The 22,629-nt window shown below is 35.1% G+C and overlaps 1 long non-coding RNA gene across 2 annotated transcripts in view; it reads left to right on the top strand.

Annotated features, from left to right (window-relative positions):
• The window catches only part of LOC115802468 (uncharacterized), a 75,264-nt gene extending 53,884 nt beyond the window's left edge, over window positions 1–21,380 (top strand). For both annotated transcript variants that reach the window (XR_016388670.1, XR_016388671.1), the window contains one exon: window positions 760–21,380. This is a non-coding gene — a long non-coding RNA (uncharacterized LOC115802468). The remainder of the gene's footprint in view (window positions 1–759) is intronic.
• Window positions 21,381–22,629: the final 1,249 nt, after the last annotated feature.

The raw sequence follows: 22,629 nt of genomic DNA, 5'->3' as shown, positions 1-22,629 counted from the left end.
AACTTTGTTAAAATTCAAAGTTTATTAAAACAAAAGGAGAATTGTAATCATCAAATTTATGTCTCATATTTTAATTTTTAGGTATATAGATACTGAAAAAGAATTATATTACATAACATATAAAGAAACAGACCTTTTTTATTCAGTTGTTTTATATCTGTTATTTTATCTGTTGTAACTTTAACTGCATAATTACATTTGAAAGGCAACAGTTTTCACACATGCAAAACAGCTTATCACTCCACCAAAATGGCAGTTAAGCTACAACTGGCCTTTGACATACCTTCTGCTTTTAATAAATAACTGCTTTAGGGACAGTTTTGCTCTTTTCAGCTCTAAATGTTTTATGTGTGTGAGGCGGGGGGATTGTAAGTGTTTATATGTATGTGTGTGTACGCATTACAATTATCTAAGCATTTTAATTGTCACCTTGGATTTCCTGGTCACTTGTGATGTATCTTAACAATCTTTTAGCTATGATACATTAACAATTAAAATACTACTGCTGAGAGAATTTATGATATGAATTCTTATTAATGATGGATTTTTCCCTTACCACTATAATTAGTTGAAAGAAAAAATAACACGTCAAAAGTAATCCTCTACAAAATGAAACTTTTTCTAAAGGAAATCTAAATAATTCGTGTAGAGCAAAGGGCTTAGGGAAATGCCCTTAGCCTCTCTTGATTTCTTGTTGTGGTTGGGAGCCCACATGTATCTTGTCCTGGTGTAATTTCATTTTCCTTTCATCGCACGCAGGGACTTCTCCTGGATTGTGTTGTAGGAAGAGGATGCTGTACACTTGCTGTGCCCCTCTTTTTTCCAAGGCATGGATAACAGTGACCTTTCAGGAAGAGGAAGGAGGTAGCCTAAGCATGGGCATCAGCTGCTTGGGGGATTACACATCAGTCTTGAGGATGCCAGCTGACCAGCTGTGCTTGCTCACACAGAGTTCATGGGAAATGCAAACTGTGTACCACCATCCAGTTGAAGGAGGGGCAGCTGCTGCCCTCAGGCAGTGGACAAGTCTTCACAGTTAACTTGACTTTTTAAAATGCATGAATTATTTAAAGTATTTGTGCTGCCATAGACTTAATGAAACATATGGAGTGTTTTGTTATAGAGTCAGGGTTGAATCCTCCCTCCAAAATTACTACTTGTATAAACCATTTAGAATCCCTGAGATTTGGTTACAGTACATGCCACACGGGACCATTCATATGTACCTCACATGGCTATCTTGAAAGTAAAGTGAGATTATACACATATGCACACATGCACACATTTACAATTGCAGCTCAAATTTAAGTTGAAATCAGATGGAGTCAAGATCCTCTTAATGATTTTGCAAAGTTTACCTAAAAGATACCTAAGATATTTACTCTATGAATCATGGAGATGAAGTAGCTTAAGAAAAAGAGGTCATATTTTCAAGGAAGTAAGCATGTGGCATAAATGAATTTCCATCCAAAGACTAAAATAAAGATAATTTCTTCGTTGTCTATGATTAGGCACAATTCCTGCCTCCATTCTATCTACTTTAAAGATAATGTAAATCCTATTTTGGGGGGATACTCCTTGGTCTGGATCATGTCAAGTTTGGGGAAATGGAGTGAAGTGGAATAGGGGATGAGTATGTATGTCTATAAAATCATGTGTTATTGTTAGTGTATGTGTTGACTCAATCTTTAGGAATATTAACATCTAAAACCTGCTGCTGCTATAGAGTAATTTTGCAGAGACTCTTTTGCAAGCCAACCTAGCTTCCTCTTTAGGTTCTGCTCTCCCTCCAGTGCTGCTGCCCAGTCTCATCACCCAGACATAATGCTGGAGTCTCTAAAAACTTTTTTATCCTTGTGTATCTAATCTGAGGAATTATTTTTTGGATTATCACCAATAGAATGAAAATATAGGAGTAATTTTGCTTCTTCAGAGATATTTTCTATGTCCATAAATGCTTTGTCTTATCCTTTATTTCTTAAAATCTTCCTAATTAAAGTTAAGAACTTGGTTCTTTCAAAGACAGCAGCTAGAAAGAATGCAGCCTAATCCTTTAGTCTGCCATAAGCCTTTAAGGTAACACCCTGAAGCAGTTACCAGCTTGAGAGTTTACAGTGGAATAGAAAAAATGTTTCTAGGGAATGAAAAATACACAAAAACATAGGTTAATATTTTAGATGTGCATTTCACCTATTTACACATGTAAAACCTTGAAGCAACCATGGAACTAGGAGCCTTAAGATAGCTTGCAGACACAGAGAGAGTTAAAGGATGCATTAAGGTAATGGGCAACACATTCGAAGAATGTAGATAAACATTGGAATTTCTCAGAGATGCTATGACTCCACAGTACAGATAACTCAAACACGTTTATCCTATATAATAATATCTTGATTTTTAGCAGCAGTTTCTACACAAATGTGTCATTTTGGAATAAAAATGAAAACTTCCACCACTTATATCTAATGAAAAATATCAAATTGAAGAAACTAAATTTGGAGAAATAACCAACTTTTCATTTTGTAATTTAGGAGAAGTACAATAAAATCTACTAACATGAAAGAAGAAGGTTGAAGTTCCTGACAGGGACTATAATTAAGCAATAGCATATTATTTTGGTGAAGGGGGAAAAGGAAGAAAATAAACACACGAAGCCTCTGTATATCAAGAAGAATATATATCTATGAGACAATATAAAATTTACATTGTAAATTACTGGCAGAGGAAGAAGAATGATATGGCAATTAAATTTAAGGAGTTAAAATGTGTAAAAAGCAGAATTAAGTGAATGGTGACTAGCAACGGGAAGCAAACAATGTTGGCAATTAGTACCCTCTTTGGAAAATATTAGGAGGTTATTTCCTTGAAATGGAAATGTGAGAATTAGAAATTTAATTCCTTGACCCAAATTGTCAAGCTTCCCCAGGTAGGATATAGGCAGTGAAAGAGGCATTGCATTTGACATTTCAGAGTATGTTAGTGTCCTTCGAGAGAGTGATTGTGGTGTACATTTTTTAAAAGATAAAGTATTAATTAGAGTGTTGTGAGAGGGAAGGATTCTCATATAGAGATACATGGGAAGAGGCAGGGAAGTGAGGCAGAGTGCTTAGGCTTCTTTTCATGAGGTTTGGTCATGAGGTGAAGGAAAATGGGACATCCACTTGAGAGCAATAAAAGGTTAAAAGTGTATCCATTTAGACACTTTTGAACATGTCTGTCAGAGGGGTGAAGAGACTGTTCCAAAGTAAAGAATGAAAATTAAAAATCATTGAACAGTGATGTGAATAAAATCCTAGCAGAGGTGAAATAAGAGGGGGAAGAGCAAGTGCCTTTGAAAAGGTCAATATGATGATGAAGATAACTTGGAAGGTTAAATGTGACTAGAAAAGGAGCACAGAGAATTTTAGTCTTTGTAACCTATATTTTCTCTTGGTATTGCTGTTTTGGGTATATGTACTCTCAACAGAGAATCTGACAATGTTTCTTGGGGAAAACAATATGTAAATGTTGGCAAATATCTGAGACTGATTACTTGTAAGGTTTCTCAGGGTCCTGATACTCAACAATCTTAGTTTATATTGGATAAATATTGAAATCATTCCAAAATATTTTTTCCTAAGAAGTTAAAATAATAGTATGATAAATAAAAATAGAATTTTCTTGTTGTGATTAATATACCTCTGAGGTAATACAAACTTATATTTCAACAAAATATTTAATATAGAGAGGAAAAATAGGGGGAAATGTAATATGAAATCTGAAAGTTACTACAGAGAGATTTATTTTTCCAGGAAACACTGAATGAAAATATTGCCAATGGAAAGGAATTGCAATAAGCAACATTGCAAGTAAGCTCCAGATTATCAAAAGCCAGTGATTTCATTGTAGAAAATGTCATAGTCTATAAAATATCCAAGGCCATATTTAATATCTTATTAAACATTTTTATGTCAAATTCATATCATTGAAGTATAATTAAGAAAATTACATGAATCTGGACTATAGTAAATTCTAAATAATTTTCATTGGTTTCCTTCTATATGTATTTGATAAGGGTTTCATTTTAGGTCATTTAAAATTTTGTTATATCTCTCTATGAACTTACAATATAATTGTCATCATGGTCGTTCAATGTCATCATAGACTGTGTTAGCAGAACATTAGATTATGATATTTCTTTTCAGGAAGCATATATTAATTTATAACAATGAGCATACTGATTTTATAATTTATGTAGTATTAGAAATAATTGATCATTATAGTTGAAACTTGTGTTTCAGTGGTGTAATCAGCAAAAGATATTCTACATTTATCGTCGTATTAAGAAGCTGCGTTTGGAAGATTGATAGTACAGACGCAATGCAAATATCATCACTGTAAAAGAAAAATTGTTCCAGACAAATTAAACAGGCAAGGAAGACTTTATTTAAGACTATTGCGATAGGAGAGAGAGATTAAGCTCAATCTCACTGACACAAAAGGCAGGGGGATTTTTAAATGCTGTGGTTCCCTAACAGAAAAAGGAGGGTTGGTCAATGTGAGTAGGCCATCTGTGTTTGCTAATTGGTGCTTGGTGCTTATCAAAGTTAGGTTTCTATTCCACCACCCCCCACCCGCCCCGCCCCCGTAGATATTGGAAGACAGAGACCCTATCTTTCTCAATAATTACATTTCAAAGGGTGACTCCAAGGTCCTGGATGAAGACATTCCTGGGTTGTAAAACCCCTGGCAGGAGGCTGAAAGAAGATTTACATCTCAAAGAGGCAAAGAAAGACTTGCAAGTTTTCTAAAGTAAATTCTCTAAGGAAAGGGAGGTTGGGACCTATAGTCAGGAAGAAACCTGTCTAATGTTTAGTTAGGCTGAGGGGAATGTGACATTCATCCTGGTCATCACCTGTCTCATTTCTATTTATTATTAATTCATGGTCTGGCTTCACAGACCCACTTCACATACCTTACAGTAGGGACAATATGTTTTCAGTACCTAAAACCCAATCTCAACAATTTAATCTTCACATATAGTAAGATTTACTTAGCCTTGATTAGTGGGAAGGCAGCATGATCTTGAAGGTTAAGAACAAAATTCATCATCTGAATCATTTATTCAGTTCATTGAATCATACTCTCTGCGAGCATTTTTAAATGCCTAAACTGGGGCAAGAATTTACTAATGATCCCCCGATTCGCAGAGACAATATAGTGAACTTAGTTTACTAAACTAAGTTTATCAGACAAATGGGAAAGCAAAACTAAACTCTGATTGCAACTTTTGATTGTATTGCAACCAAATTCTTTTTGCTCCGACCACAAACCATATAGTACTAAACTCAATAGTGAAAGAAGCTGGCTTAAGGATAAACATATGACCTTGTTTTTTTAATATATCACATATCATTCCCCCCCTAGTTTTTCCCTGTCATTTGCATCCATTTAAACTTCCTTTAAATTTTATTGTAAAGAATTGCTCCACATTTTCATGGTCATTGGATCTTTACCAAAAGCAGGCAACTTTTTTTTTTTTAACCAATGAAATGGGAAATATTCTATTCTAGTTCTATTCTTTGTCATTAACTTTGGTGAATCTTTTGGTGCTTGGGTTGAACTTTTTCATACAGCCTTGCAAATATCTCTCTCCCACTTAAGAACTTCACATAGAAAATGAGTCCCCAAAATACTGAATAAAGAAATGTGTTAAATACAGTGTGCAGCCACTGCTTTCAAGGATAGAAGAATCTACCTGGGATAACAAGTTACAATGTGACATACAAAATCCTTCTATGAAGACATGTATATGGTGATGATTGAGCACAGAAGAAAAACACTTAACTCAGTCTGGACAGTGAATAAAAGTTTCCCAGATGAGTCCTGAAAATCAAACAGGTATGAATCAGATAAAAGATGGAGGGAAGGCATGCTCTTTAGAGAGTAGTATTATGTAAAAGTCTTCGACATGAAAGAAGACAGATTATTTAGGGGCTCTAAAGAGGAGTACAGCAAGATAAAATGAGGTCATTAGAAGGAGAATAAACTGGAGAGGTGGGTAAACTTTATATCATGACTGATATTGTGTGTCATGGAAAGGTCCTTGGATTATTATCCCATATAATATGTAAAATGTATAAGTAAATGTTATAAAACCATAAATTCTAATAATTATTTGTTGAATTAAACTGATATATATGTGAATTGAATTCAATTTAATAGCCACTTCTTGTAAGATATTTTCTAGTGGGTATCCCTTCAATTTTTCCCTAAAAAAAAAATTGCCTATTTCAATGTGTTTGAGTAGTTGAGAACTTTCCAATTTCATTTTGTCCATGGAAAATCCATTATATAATGTAAAGTTGGCAGTATCTTAAACATTTACCTTACTTGCCATAGGTGAAAGTGAAAATCAGTGTGTTTATAGAGCAACATGGCAGTTTTCCTGTCAACCATGAAATATGATTATTAGGAAAGTCAGGGAGATAAATACAAAGTATAAGTTCCTTAAAAGAAATAGCTGAGAAAATTTTAAATTCATGAGCTCCCATGGATATTACGTTGCTTGGAAATATTTATGTGAATATTATGGTGTCCAAGTTTCATAAGTGGTTACTGAAAAGTTGAGGGGCACCTCTAGCCAGTTTTTGGCATGTGACTACATTAATTTTGAATGCAGGACTATATTAATCCTTCTTACACTCTTCTCAGCAAAAATAAGAAATGTGTCATCCTCAAAACAAGACTCTAAGCAGGTCGGCATGAATTTGAAAGCGTATCAACATAAATGAAGAAGAGCAAGGGATAAACGAGTCCCTGTAGAACACAAAGATTTATTGTGGCAGGAGGACAAGTTAAGGCAGCTGGAGAAATGAGTTCTTTGTTGCCTGTTTGTGCAAGTAAAACATTGTTCTACAGAATTCATTTTGTAGAGTTGATAAAGGCTTAGAAATTAGTACCTCATGTCAAAGCCAACTATATAAGAGACAATCTTTACAATAAATTTTATATACTCTTTTCTCAGTTAAAAACCTGGATAAACTTTAATGAAGTCATAAATCTTAAGAGCATAAAGTTTCAATATTAAAAAAAACCTAATCTTAGAAAGTGAGGAAACACACATTGAACAATCTTGATAAGAGTCATCAGTTAGTCAAGCTAATGTTTAGATATTACATTAGTGAACTTCGGAGCATTTCTGGACAGTCTGTATATGGTATTGTGAGATATTGTAAAATACATGTCTGCCTAGGCCATTGAACATGGATAACTTTTGTTTTCATTTCTTTTACTTTCAAAAATTCAACTTTCAAGATATTAAAGAAGATATTGAAATTTAGACCTGCTGTTGCTGTATTACACTAAAATTCATATAGCAAAGCTTAAATTATAGGCTTGTCTTCTGAGTTACTGAATGATTTCCTTAAAACCACAAGTATTTATTGAGTACCTCCTATATGACAAACGCTCTTCTAATCAAGGGATATACAGTTTTAGAAAACAGGAAGAGTCACTACTCTTATGGTATATCTATTATATTAGAGGATGACCAGTCAGTATATATAAATTCTGATCAGTCAGATGGCATAAGTTTTATGCAAAGAAGTAAAACATTTGCAGTGTTAGAGGATATCTCTCCAATCAGGTAATGTTTCAATAGAGACAGTAAATCCTTTCAAAGTATCTTGACAAAAATGATAAAAACATGACTCATATAACATGTCAATTATTTTTATCCAACACAATTAGAGGGGGAATCAGGAAGATGCTAAAGTTGGTTCCAAAAAATATTTTTGAAAATGATAAATGTTAAAAAAACTCTTAGGCTAGATAGCATTGAATAATATCCCATATGGCAGTAAAACACCACTATTGAGATTATTTTTTTCTGAAGGGAACTCTACAAGTTAATGTGGAACATAACTGAGTTTTGGCTCTAATCAAATAGGAAATAAAGTCAAACAGAAAAATTCTCCTATGAAATCAAATAATTCCTAGGTATGCTTGTTAAACAACAATACTCAAATATAACATTGGAGGACATGGAGTACTCTTTTGATTTCCAAGATTTAAATTTTATTACTAATGTTTTGCAAATATTTTATTCACCACCTTATGTTTCCCTTACATGGGAGGATGTATGACTATCTTTGGCTAATAAGATATGAGTAGAAATCATAATAACTCACTTCTATGCTGAGGTAGTATAAAACTTACTCATAATTCTTTAGTATCTGTCTCCCTCTGCTATGCCATTTGAGGAAGATACATATTCTTTTCTTGTGGTGGTTCCTTCATGAGACTGCGTGCATTAGACACACTACCTCTCCCTTCAGTCTCCAGTCCCCAAATAACAACATGTAAAATAAATGAGATACAGATTTTGTGGTGTTAACTTATTGAGATTTGAGTGTCAATTTGTTACCATTATATAACTAGTCTACACAGACCAATACAGGAATTGTTACCCAAAGGATGGTGGCATCTTAGAGGTCACCAATGTTATTGAGGAACTCAATATAAGAGGCTGGAAAGATGGCAATCAATTTTTTAAAATACAAAATATCTAGTGAAACTCTCCTGAAATTCTTTGGGAGGCAGATCATGTACTCAAGAAAATTATATTTTTAGACAAAGAGGTTGAAAAATGGAATGATAGTAGTATATGTTGGTTGCCATTATAGACTGAATTGTGTCCCCCTAAAATTCCTATGTTGAAGTCCTAATCACCAAAGTGACTCGCATTTGGAGATAGGGACTTTAAAGAGATAATTGAAGTTAAGTGAGGTCATAAGGGTGGTGTCCTAATTCAATAAGACTGGTGTCCTTATAAGAAGAGAAAGAGACAACAGAGATGCTGGAGCACCGAGAAAAAGCTATATGAGGACCCAGTGGGAAGGCAGCCATCTCCAAGACAAGAAGAGAGGCCTCAGGAGAAATCAAACCTGATGACACCTTAATCTTGGACTTCTAGCCTCCAGAATGGTGAGAAAATAAATTTCTGTTGTTTAAGCCACCCAATCTGTGGATTTTGTTATGGTAACCCTATAAGCTGAAACAGTTGCTGTTGACAGCTATGGTAAAAAATTACAAGAAAGAGATTATTAGCAAAGAAGAAAAAATGACCCTAGAGATCTCAAATTTTCTAAAGCAGGGAAAGGACTGGGAAAACTGTGTGGCTCCCAAGGAAAGTATATTCCTCAAACACATATCAGACATGACCAAAGCTAATAAATGGAAAAGAAAGAAAGTATAAGAGGCCACATTAACAGTGGAAGGGGTAATTATTCCAGGGAGCAAACTTAATGCTTAATCAAGAAACAGTTCACATTTCCAGGGTAAGGGACACTCATAATTGTTAGAGTAATTGCTGGGTATCTCCCATTCTTCTCTCTCTCTCTTTCTCTCTCATGCACACATACATACCACATCCCGCCTTCTTTTAAGATTTATTTTATTTTATTATTTTTTGGTATATAGGAAATTCAAGTGGACTGGATGTAGAGATTACCACACATAACACTTAGATCCTGAGTTTCAGTATGGATTTGATGCCTGACTGGACTTTTGGCTTATCTCCATTGGAAATAAATTGAGTGTTCTAAATGTGGAAGAAAATAAATCATGGAATATTTGGTCAGCAAACAAGAAAATTACATAAAAAACAGTAATGTTAATCAATTAGTCCATTACTCTCCTATTATAGTTAGATGGGATTAAGTGATGAATACTAGAAATAGAAAATGATTGCACATATCAAGTATCATTACTAGACTGAGGCAGTAAAATTTGTGGGTTCATTTTTACCACCGAATAACTTAGTTTATCCTGATAAAGAGAACCAGAGGCACAATGAAGTTGTAGCTTAAGTCATATGGATATCCGAGCCAAGAATGTTCCACACATAGAGAATTCAGTTTGCACAGGTTGTGACTTAATGAGTATATTCAGTCATTTGAGGAAATTTCCATCCCTGCATCACTGCCATGTTATTGCATGTAATACTATCAATATTATATTCTCACTTTAACAGCTTACCCTAAGCATATTGAGATATTATGTCACTATTTTGGGGGATGTATTTTTTTATTTAATTTTTATTTTATGTTGGAGTATAGTTGATTTACGATATTGTGTTACTTTCAGGTGTACGGCAAAGTGATTCATATTGAACACATTATTCAGATAAATAAATATTTAGGTAGAATAATTTGAAACTTTTGGAATTATTGTTAACTATTGTGTATCCAACCACATTGACCATTAAGTCATCAACATAGCCATCTGAAGATTTATTCTAAACTCCAGTCTGGTTTTGATATTATAGCTTGTAACAAGCTATTTTTTTAAACACTTTGTGTAATTCCCTCCCCCATTTCCAGTCCTAGTCTGTTAACTCTGCCTAGATTCTTTTGCACAAAAAAGACCTTAGTTTAATCTTCTGATCCTACCTATCCTGACATTTAAAATGCTATTCTTCTTTTATCTATATGTCAAATAAGAAAAGTACAATTGAATTAAGATATTAAATGCTTTATAAGGAACATAAATACATTGCATATTTTACTACCACTATTTCTATAAAGTGAAAAAAGCACTAATAAAATTATTTTTGTTGTTACTATTTTTTAAAATGGCTTTTTTCTTACCAATCAGAACAAGTTATTTTCTTACTTTGGTTATATTTAATCTTATGCTTCCCACTGGCTGTTTAATTCCTTAGTTGGATAGTTGATTTGTTTGAAATTCTTGTTTATGTCTCTAATGCCCTCATGTTATTAGGAATGAACAACTTGAAATAGTAAACAAATTAGGAAGCTTTCTGAAGGGTTCTTTAACCCTGACAAAAATAAAACAATTAAAAATATTAATACAATTTATAAATTATGGATATTAAGATGATTATGAAAATTTAATTTCTTGCGAAACCAAGTTGGATTCAACTTTTCCTTCTTTAAGTATTAAAAAATGAACAAACTGAAAAAAGTCATTACTTACCACACATAACTCTGCTCACCAGTCTGGAAATGCCTCAAATTCCAAAGTTAATTACAGTAGGCTGTCAATGTAAATAGGTTTGTATTATCACTTCATTCATTATCACACCACTGAGGAAACTGGTCTTTTTAATGGGATGTTTAATATGATAGCAACAAAATTATCATAGTTATAGTCGGCATATATAACAGATTTTTTAAAAACTCCCAAACTTTTATTTCCCTCTCTCCATATGTGCATGTACAATATTATGAATCTTATTTAATACAATAACATTATGATATAGGTATTATTATCCACCTACATATTACAGTAGAGGAAACGTGTACCAAGAGGTTAAGTAACCATCTTGTTCTCATTTTCTATTTCTGTGTAAAAATCTGTCCCCAAACCTAATGGCTTAAAACAAAAATTTTATTCTCCTTGTGAATTTGTGGTTGAGGAGTTTGGAAAGGTCTTGCTTGGGCAGTTCTTTTCTCGTCAACAGGGAGTGAGCAGGAAACTGGGACTGGAGGATTCACCTCCAACTCAAGGAGTCTTTTTCACTGACAGGTCCCTTGCCTTGCTGCTGCTTTGTCTCTTTTTCTCTCGAAGGCATCTCTGCATCTCTTCCTCCAGAGCTGCTCTATGTAGCTTGTACTTCTCAGAGCATGGTGATTCCATTAACAAAAATAGAGAATGGGAAGTCAACGAAGCTGCAATTACCATCAATCAAGGAAGCCAAAGATAAAAGCCTAGGGAAAGTTTCAGATAATATAAGAGCACATAAACTTTTATAACTTACCTAAGCTCATTTTTTACCCCATCTGTTTTTCTATAGTGACTAGCAAAGTAAATTCAAATCGAATATTGTTAAGGCTATAAAATAGGGATGCACTAAGAGGGACTATGCCTCACTCTTCAAAGTTTTAAAGGTGGAAGCTATAAAAAGCAATAGATTTAAGGGGAATATATATATATATGTATATATTCATAGGCTCTGTGATGAGGTAGGAAAGGTTTCAAAAGGACAGTTCCCAGCAGCAGTCTTTCTGGGAACTTAGCATTTAGGAGTTTTATGTAGGTTTCCCACATATACAAAGGAAAATTTGAATCATTCTTAATCTTAGGAAAGCTTTACAAGACCTTTCCTTAGAGCATCCCATATCTCTTACTATTTTTTTAGGAAGAAGAAAGATCCTATAACACACATGGAATGCTTTCTCATAACTTTCGTTGATTATTTAACTTAGTACATCACTCATCACCCTTCTGACAATAATTATTACCTTAAAAGCTTGGAAGATATATTTCTATAGGGAGACATTGGCTTTGCTGATATAATACTTTGATAGTGGTGCCAGGTCTCTTATAGAAAAATATACTCTGCATAATAAAGACAGAGGAAGAGAAAACCTAAGATGGGGATTGAGTAACAAAGTCTTCAATGAGCAGCTTTATCTGGACATTTTTAGGAAACACTAAATCCCTTGCCATATCATCCTTTTCTAGATACCACTGGCTCTTCTCCCATCCCATCAACTGTATAACAGAATTATACAGTTATACTATGCCTGCTTTAATTGGATTTATTGTGGAAGCCCAGCCATCTATGTGTTTGTCTTAACCTTGGTACTGATCTCAAAGGCTGTCAACCTGAGAAAATTATTGTACATCTGGGTTACATCTGCCTGAACATGCAACACGGAGGATATGAAGAGTTTTAATCAATAAGTTACCAAAACATGATGTCAAATATTTCTCAACTTTGATTTTTAAAGGGTCTTTCTTAGTTGAAAAAATTTTTAAATACATTATAAGAATATGAAAATATGAGACATATAAGAATTGATAAAATTTATATATTATAATTTCTATTTCCTTATTAACAAAGAATATTTCTAAATTAATGTGGATAGAAAGACTTTTGAAATAAACATCAGTAAAATATCCATGTTTAAGATTATGTTCTGCTGCACTTCACAGAATCCCTTCCATAATGGCTTTTAGAGTTTCTCTTTCCTAAGAGAGCTGTGGCAATCCAGGGCTAGAAATGTGGTTCCCTAATCATAATGCTACCAAGTTTCCTTTCTTTTTGCTATATACTATCCTTAATGTGTTACCTTGGGGTCCAAAACCCATGCTTGGGCTCAGCCTATCCTTCAGCATTTTGGACACAGAAATTTTAGGAGCAGGTATAATGAAAAGGGAGTAGCCCTCCCCACCAAAGAGACTTCCTGGAAATTTCATAAGAAACTATTGCTTATATCTCAGTGCTAATTTTGCCATATATCATAATTATTCTGGAAGGCAACATTCTGTTATTTGGGAAGAAGGGGAGAATGAATTTGAGGACAGGCAATGAGCATCCTCTGTCACACACACTGTGAGCATTAAGGTATGCTGATAAGGGAACTATCCAGAGTGCTGGAATAGTCATACAGGCGACTGAGTGAAGCTCGGACTGGGAGGAGTCTTGAAGCACGTGAGGAACTAACATCCCCTTGAGCCAGAGATAGTAGAAAAACCAGGGTAGAGTGGAGAGGACTGGCCCATAAGCCTGCTGAAAGGTCTTTTGGGTGCTGCTTCTGCAGAATATACCAGCATCTGTGGCAATGTCACTGACCCAGATATTTTAATGCAGTTGAAGAAATCTTCATTTCCAGCAATTAAGCGGGGACAGGTCAGGGCTGGGCACACCAGTACTCACAGTGAGGATTCCCAGGTCCCCCTCCCTACCGGTTCTGTCAGACCAGCCTCCCCCTGTCCACACCCAAACACAAACACTGAAGAATGAATTTTCACGGGGGAGAAATAAAACCCAGCAGCTGGTTTTTACCTTCCTGGAGCTCCAATCCTGCAGTCACCCAACACCCTGACATCCGGGATGGAGCTGGGGAGGAGGCCCTGAAGCTGCAGGCTGTACACCTGGGGTCCTCGTCCACAACTGCATCCACGTGCAAGGGGAAAGACAAGCACACCAAATGCAAAGTTAATCAAGCACAGCGACCTCCTGCGCCTCATGCTACCCCCCATTGGGGGTGGGGTGGGGGGAACTACAAGGCAATCCAGTCTCTTTTCTCCTTCTGGAAAAGACACTGATAGAACGTAGCTCCATCACGTTTTTGTTTTTTGTTTTTTAGTATATGCGTATTGTTAATAGTCAAATTTAGGAACAAAGGTGCAGACATCTCCTAAATACTGAGTGGCTCGTCTCTCGGTACAGGGTCTGAATGAGCCAGGATAGTGCTCACAGGACAACCTGCGGTTCTGAAATTAGTCGTCTGGTAAACAAAGGAGAGGGAAGGGTTCGGTTTTCTTAACTAGTTTTCCTCGGGAAAAAATGATCAACAGATGTTAAGGCACTCTGAAAGGCCCCTCCCAGCCCTAGTGGTGCGTTCAGCGAGTGGAGGGAAGCTCAGGGCAGACAATGGTCAGCCCCGCAGGTGGGCAAATGCTCAGGCCCAGGGCCACCATGGGCATCTTCATGCAAAGTGCTCAGCTGGGCCCACAGGACACAGGGAAAGCTCAAAATCCATTCACCTTTCATTATAGTTATTTAAGTTCCAACTCTGTTTCCTTCTCATCCAGAAAAACAAAAGAGACTGCAGTTATAAACAAGGGTACAGAGGTCATGGGATAGTTTGGTAGCCTGAGCAATGGTCCAGACTTCTCCATGGGGCCACCTCCTTCTTTGCAGGGTCAGCTGCACCCTCCCTGCCCTGGCCACCAGGGGGCGGGGACGTGCTCACTTCGGAGTGGAGGAGGCCAGGTGCGTGTGTTTGGAGTAGGGGGAGAGATTCTTTGTCAACAGCCAGGACAGGTCCCCAACAGACCCAAAGTTTCCCCCAAAGGAAAGGGATCGTTACAGTGCAAATTTGGGGGGGGGTTGGAAGCTGATGAAAGGAAACTCCAGAGGGAAGAGAAGATGGGTCTATCTCAATCTCATCTGCCATCACTTCCACTGTCCCATGGCTCAAGTGGGAGGATACTAGCAGCTCAAGTAAGACTCTTTTTGAGTTTATCTGTTTGTTTTATTTGTGACCAAAATAGAGCATGGTGGTATTTTCATATCCTCTACATAATATATAAATATTACCCTTTGTGAGAATTTATAAAATGTTTTCATGTCCCCACACCCCTGGATTATGACCCCTTTTATTTTTTCAAGATTCATATTATTATCTTTTCCAAGAAGCATTTTTTGAACAATCAGGAAGTATTAACTTCTTATTTCTTTGTTTCCATAGGATCCTTAGGATACTATATTACAGTACTTTTCTGTCTTACAATACTGAGAACATCAAAATTCACATTCATACTATATGGTACTCAAAGTATAGTATATATGGTACTATTTTATTGAAATGACATACTTTATTTGAATTTTCAAAAAGGAAAAGTGAAATAGAACTAATTTCTAAATATTTTAAATAAGAGAGATATAATCATAAAATTATAGTTATAAAATACAAAGGTTTGAAATTATACTTTTCCATATATATATATATATATATATTTTTTTTTTTTTTGGGGGGGGTACGCGGACCTCTCACTGTTGTGGTCTCTCCCGTTTTGGAGCACAGGCTCAGCAGCCATGGCTCACGGGCCTAGCCGCTCCACGGCATGTGGGGTCTTCCCGGACCGGGGCACGAACCCGTGTCCCCTGCATCAGCAGGTGGACTCTCAACCACTGCACTACCAGGGAAGCCCTCCAGCTATATTTTTTAAAGGTAGGCATATGTTAGTAAGTTTCTACTAAAAATGGAAAAAAATAATATTATATTTAATTCAACATTCCTTCTCTACATCTAAATTTTAAAATATTTAATATATGTGTATGTAATCAAGATATATTGTTTGAATTGCAGGTTTATTATTTATAAGTGTTTATGACATTTATATTTTATAATTTCACAAAGTGTCTAGTTTTAGCTTTACAATTAAATAAGTGCATTATTCCCAGTTACTTTTGCAAAACCTTCTCCATTGCTAAGTTCTTTGAGTCATCTTTTGGTTGGCTGAATTTCCTTATTTAGTAATCATTAAAGTTTACTTTCAATTTCAAGAAGAACTAACATATATTTGTGGTCATTTGGCAATATTTTCTGCCACACTGTATCGCTGTGGAAAAGTCTGATGCCAAGCTGTATTTTTTTCCCATTCATGACTTTCCTGTCTTGATTTTCAACTATTTTCTGCTTTTTTATATTACCAGATTACATTGTTTTGAAACTTTGAATAATTTTCTTTAGAACACACAGTATTGTCTTTCAATATCCAAATAAAATTATGATTGTATGTCAAAATCTTCTATAGCTTTGATTTTTAAAAATATATTCCATGTGATATTTACATTTCATTAGGAATGTTCAGTATTCATATATCAGTCTCATAGTGTTTTATATAATTTTGTTCTGTTCTTACTTTATGCTTGTTTTTTGTTTTATTTTTTCTTACCTGTATTCAATCACATTTATTAAATTTTACTGTTCTTTCTAATATGGCTTTCAAAGTTTTATGTAAATTCTGAGGCTGCACTCTCATTCTCCACAGCAGAGCCCATGACACTTCATCATGTCTCCTCCTCCAGTTGACATTCCCTGAAATTTAATGGAGTTGAACTGAGTCTACCAAGGTGATCTCCTCCTCTTCATAGCCTGTTCACACTCTTGTACCTTGTCACTCTGATTAAGATAAGATATTTTAATAGATCTTAGAGGTGTGTGGGACTTAATATAGAGAAAGCTGTTTTCTGATCAAGATCTGTAGAGATATATGTTGGCTTTTAAATGTGCTTTTTTGTTTTCATTTTGATCTAGATTTCACCATACAGCAATAGAAAAGTGTGCACCAGAGTTTTGTGCTGTTGCTTGGGATTTCAGGCTATTTCTTTGTTTTATTGACGATAAATAATTTTTCCCTTTTCTTGTTGTTTTGGGAATTGAGGTTATATCGTTGCTTCTTTACAGATGTAGTTGGTCCTCTTAATTGTTTTTTGCTGGAGAGAAATGAAATAAAACATATTAACTTACCATCTTTAACTGGACTTCTCTCAGTTATGTATTATTTAAATGAACCGAGCAGTAACATGCTACTAAAGGAAAACAATTGAGATGTCTTACCAGTTAGATGAAAATTTCATTATATATATTTTCCCCACCTCTAGATTATTGTCCTAAACAAAATATATTAATATACTCTCAAAAGAGTACAATCTTACAATTATCTTGTCCTACTCCATCATTTCACAGATGAGAAAATTGAATTTAAAACTGCATCTCTTTTTAAAGTTAGATTTCCAACAGCCCTGGAGGCATTGGGTTTTAATCTTTAGCCCTTATTTTGGGGGCAGCAGTTCCTGGAAATCAGCCAGAGAAATTTCTATGGCAGAAATTTATCTCTGTGCTGGTGGTAACTGACCAAGGCTATGAATGTCCATAACAAAGTTTTATCTTTATCTTTATTAGCTTTTACACTCAGCAAGTTTGCTTTCTTTCTTCTTTAGTTAAAAAAAAAAAGAAGTAAATAGGAATTATCTTTACACATAGTATTATGAATCTCTTCTTATAAACAGAAAACAAGCTATATTTGCTGGGTATTTCTAATGCTCTCTCTAAATTTGCACTTTGCTCCTTGAGTCCAGTTATTTAATATAATTAAAATACAAAGAAAGGATGTATCATGAGAAAGTGCAAAGTTAATCACGGACCATGACATTCTTGAAAAGGAAAGCCTGAAACATCTTTGCAAATTAGTTCTTTGAGATAAACATATAACCAGCTTTTAGACACATAGCCAATGCTGATTTGTCAACAGTGACAGAAAGCAAACCAAAGTTAATTACAAATCTGGATTTCTTAGCTTTCAATAAATGTGCTTTTTCTTGAGTCTGAAATTAGTTCAAAATAGATACGAGTTGGTTCCCAGGCTACTTCTTTCTCATATTCTTTTACTGTTCAATTTTAAAACGGAGAGCAAGAAATTTAGACAGCATCTTATAATGTGAAATACTACCATTTTTATGTGTGTCTTTTTTTAATGTTGAAAGCATAAATTGGGTTAAGTGTAAGCAACTAAACTGATTATGTTTTGGTGTATTCATTATGGAATAGATTGTGATGTGAAATATTTCAGATATAATCAGATTATGTTTACCAATATCAGGTTTAGGAAGAGAAATAACTAGGATGAATGGGGGAAAACAGGAATTTTCTCTCCTGTGATTGATTCAGATTCTCTACATCTGCTGTAGCATTGATACATGTGTATATACATGTATATGGAAAGAAGGTAACATCAATCCTTTGTCAGGACTGAGATATAGGGTATGCATGTTCTCATCTATTTCCTTGAACTGAACTTTGCGTTGATCTACATAAACACATTGTGTATATGGGCTGAATAGTAGCTATAAGTGCCTTTGAGTTCTGCAATAGGAAATAGGACTTTAAGTGGCCAACAGGTTCTCTGGATGCCCTTGGATGTCATTTAAAAATGGTACAATTTCTCACAAAGTTGTTGTGTTTGAATATTTATAACTATCAGTGACTAAAATCCAAAGGAGCAATGTCCTATATAAGATAGAATTTTATTTCACTTTCAAGTAAGTAAAACATGTCAAAAGGTAGTTACCCAGGTCTAATGTGTTGAAACATGGTATCAGAGAATTAGTTTCTATCTTATCCTCCACCATTCTCAGGTATGTTATTTCATATAAAATTAATGATCCAGCTCTAGCCCTCATGACCTTGGCCCAGGCCAGCAGGAAAGAGTGGGGATAAAGGAAGGGAAGAAAGATCAGTTCCACTATTACAACACATTGGGTTTTTGGACTCAGTAATGTATTTTGACATGTCAACTAGAATATAAGCTCTACAAGAGCTCAGACTTCTCTTTTGTTGATGATGTTTTATTTTGTTGATATTGTATGCCCAACATGTAGCAGAGTGCCTGTCCCATCATAGGTACATAATAAAAACTTGTTGACTGAGTATATGTCCTGCTGAAGTGGAACAAGCTCAGAAACATGGAGGCTTGGATTTGAGTTTAGTTCTTAGAGATGTTCTCTACCTGAATCTTTCCTCTTTTACAGTGGGGTTTGGTCAAATTATCTCTAGAACATTTCATAATAATACTCATGACCCAAACTGTGCAGTTGAATAAACTGAGCCTGGAGTTTTATACTTTAAAAAACTGTGAAGAATTTATTTTGAAATAAATGTTTTACTGAAATGTATCATGGTTACAGAGCAGTACACATGTTATGAGTGCATGGCTCAAAATTTCACAAATTAAACAAACCTATTTAACCAGGAGCCAGGTCAATACATAGAACATTTCCAACACCCTCAAAGACCTCCTGTTGTCCATCCATCACTACACCACAAAGCTAAATACTGTGACAACTTTTATCAGCATAAATCTATTTTTAAAATTTCATATGTCTGGCTATTTCTTAGCTTCTTAAGGAATATTTTCAGCAGTGCAATTATTTGGTCAAAAAATAAGAGCACTTTAATATGTGTGATGTATTTCACTATCTGTTGTCAAATGGTTTCTACTCGCAGCACCAATGGCAGGATGCAAAAGAGAAGTCATTTCTGTATTCTCACCACCTGTATGTAACACCATTTAAAATTTTAACATTTAATAGACATAATACATCCTTGATGATGCCTTACTTTGCTTGTGTTTATACTGAACATTTAAAATTATGTTTGTTTATTAGATTTATTTCTTCTCTTGTAAACCAACCAAGAATCAGAAACATTAACTAAATTTGTGCTTTTTGGCAATCTCACTTCTATTGCTTCAGGAACAATAACCATTGGCTGAACAATAAAGTTTTACATGTAGCATTGTGCGTGGGTGGCCACTGAAGTGTGGTGAATGAAATGTCTACTTGAGATATTTGAGTTGGGGAATCAGTTTCCAGGCTGCCACTATAGTTAAAAGAAAAAATTAAAGAAGTTACACCAGGAATTCCTTCAACTCTTACACCTCTCTCTAGAGATTGGATCCCATTATTTTTCCATAGAAATGAAGAATCTGGGACCAAACATCTAGAGGATAGAGGTGAACTCTGGTAAACCTGAGTTGAGTAGTCTTTACTGTGGTAAACTTTCCCTGATGCTAAATCCAGAGTTCCATTCTTCTTGGTATGGTTGTTGCCATCAATGCCCATTTGTCACCATAGGGTAGCACAGAGACTTCCTCCATTTTCCTGAATCACATCAAGAAACACTTAACCCAGGAAAGTATAATGTAAATATACTTTACTAAGTATAATGTAAATTATAAGTAGTAATACATATTACTAAGTATAATTTAAATATACTTTACTAAGTATAATGGATTTTGGTTCTAAATGTCTTCTTAAGAGGGGTCATTGTTAATGACCCACATACGCCCTCTCTACTGCATGAACTCTTCACATTGTATTTTATATTCTCTTCCCTAATGAGCACCACGTCTGTTATCTTTTCACATAAGTATGTAACCCACAAGCAGTTGCTCTCGGGTATACTCTCCCGTATTACAAATTCTCCTTTCACTTGCTAATTTTATGCATTTCCTCCATTTGTATATTCTCCCCTGAGTCTAGACACAGGGTTAGGAAGACTTATGACTGCCCTATAATCTTGGAACACAAAACTTCCCTCTAACAAGACAAACTGAAATGCTAGCTGCTCATTTATTTGCTTGGAAAAAATAAGTCATTTTTTCCTAAGAGAAATAATTGAACTTTTGTTTTTATTTTCTAATTCCAACATCTATCTATCTATCAATCAATCTATCAATCTATCTATCTATCTATCTGTCTATCTATCCTATCTATCCCAAAGCCATAATGTTCTAATATAAATCTGAGTAATGTATACAGTGCCCGTGACTTGGCCATAAATGGAATCCCACATGCCGGGGTCTGGCTGTGGCTCCAGGGAAAAGTACCAGCATAAATCAACAAGCCATAACATCAGTCTATATTCCTGATGGGACAGACTTGGAAAAGTGGCAGCTTCTCATGGTCCTGGAAGTGCTTATTTCCCCATATAAGTCAGTATTCCTATAAATATGTCCAACTTGTTAATGGGAGGCTCCCACTTCACTTGTCCTGGAGAAAAATGAAAGGCTCTGTAGTCTTGGTCTTTTCCTAAGAGAATGGACAAACACAGAAAAGAAAACTCCTCTGTTAAAATTCATGCACATCTCCTTTTCTATCCTTTTCAGCTGCTTCACATTTTTTTACAGCTCCCTACAAAAAGTCAGACAAAGCTTTGTGGGCATCAGAGGACAGTAACTCTGCATGTCACATGGATCATCCAGAGAGAAAAATCCCATATCACTCATCACCATCATCTTTTCCTGTCCTATCACCAGAAGTACTGCCAGATCACATGAGCTCTGAATCTGAAGTGACCTAAAAATTGTCTAACTTAAAGAAAACTTACAATTTTGTTTCAAAATGGAAATAAATTGACTCTTTCCTAATTACTGAAGTAAGATATACCATTTCTAAAAATGTATACAATACTAAAAGTTTAAAGAAGAAAGTAAAAATCACCCATTTATCTGGAGATAAGTGCTATTAACCTTTTATAGTACCTCCTTCCAAGTTTTTTTTCATATATATGTACATGATTTTTCTTTATGTTATATGTATATATTTGTTTGCATTATATATAAGATACATAGTCTTTTGCATTTTTCACACAGTAATATACTGTGAATATTTCTCCATATCAATAAATATCAACTTGCATCTCTATTTTTAGTAAATTGTTGTATAGAACTCATTGTATGGATGTAGCATACTTTATTTAACCATTCCCTTGCTGAGGAAGATTTGGGTGGGCTAACTTACATCTTACTGCATAAACATAAGTGAGCAAACACAGCTGGTCCAAGTTATTTTCCATGTGATTGGAGATTGAGATGGTCTCTTTTACTTTAGGGTTGATTTTGCTAGAGGAAAAGACACCAGAGTAAGGGACACATACACAGCAGTAGCACAGGTTCGGTTTCTCATATGTCTTCTTGGGGCTTTAGAACATAGGTATTGCCAGCAGAGCTTATGTCTGTATAATTTTGAACCTTAACAGTCACTCCCACTGTTTCCATCTCTCATGGACAGTGTTCAAGTGGGGCAGCTCTGTAAGAAAGCTGAGTGTCAACCCACTCACTCCCCCACCCTTTCCCTTTTGTCTTCTACAGTGCACCAAACATCACTTTAACTACCCCATGAGATCTTGCCCGTCTTGTGCTTTATAGAAACTGAACTCATGTCACAAAAGCGCCTGGAGGTGGCACCTGCTCCCTATTGCTTTCTCATCAAAAAATTTTAAGAAGGTTTTTAGCTCTTTTCCTATTCTATTTTTTTTACATGTCTACCTTCTGCTTTTTACCTTTATACAGGTGTACATTTTATTTTAAAATAAACTTTTTCTTTGGAAAAAATTTAGATTTACAGAAAATTTGCAAAGATAGTACAAAGAGTCCCTATATACCTTTAATACAGTTGCATGTTTTCCTCTAACATTATCATCTTATATTACTAAAGTACAGTTGTCAAAGTTAAGAATCTAACAATTGTACATTATTACAAAGTAAAGTCCAACCTATTTGGATTTCAGCAGTTTTCCGTTAATGCCCTTTTCCTGTTCTAAT

This window comes from Delphinapterus leucas, chromosome 18 (genome assembly GCF_059928025.1).
Source record: "Delphinapterus leucas isolate spDelLeu-1000000601 "Yukka" chromosome 18, BTC_Dleu_Yukka2, whole genome shotgun sequence".
Classification (NCBI taxonomy): domain Eukaryota; kingdom Metazoa; phylum Chordata; class Mammalia; order Artiodactyla; family Monodontidae; genus Delphinapterus; species Delphinapterus leucas.
This window is presented reverse-complemented; position numbering and strand designations above follow the sequence as displayed.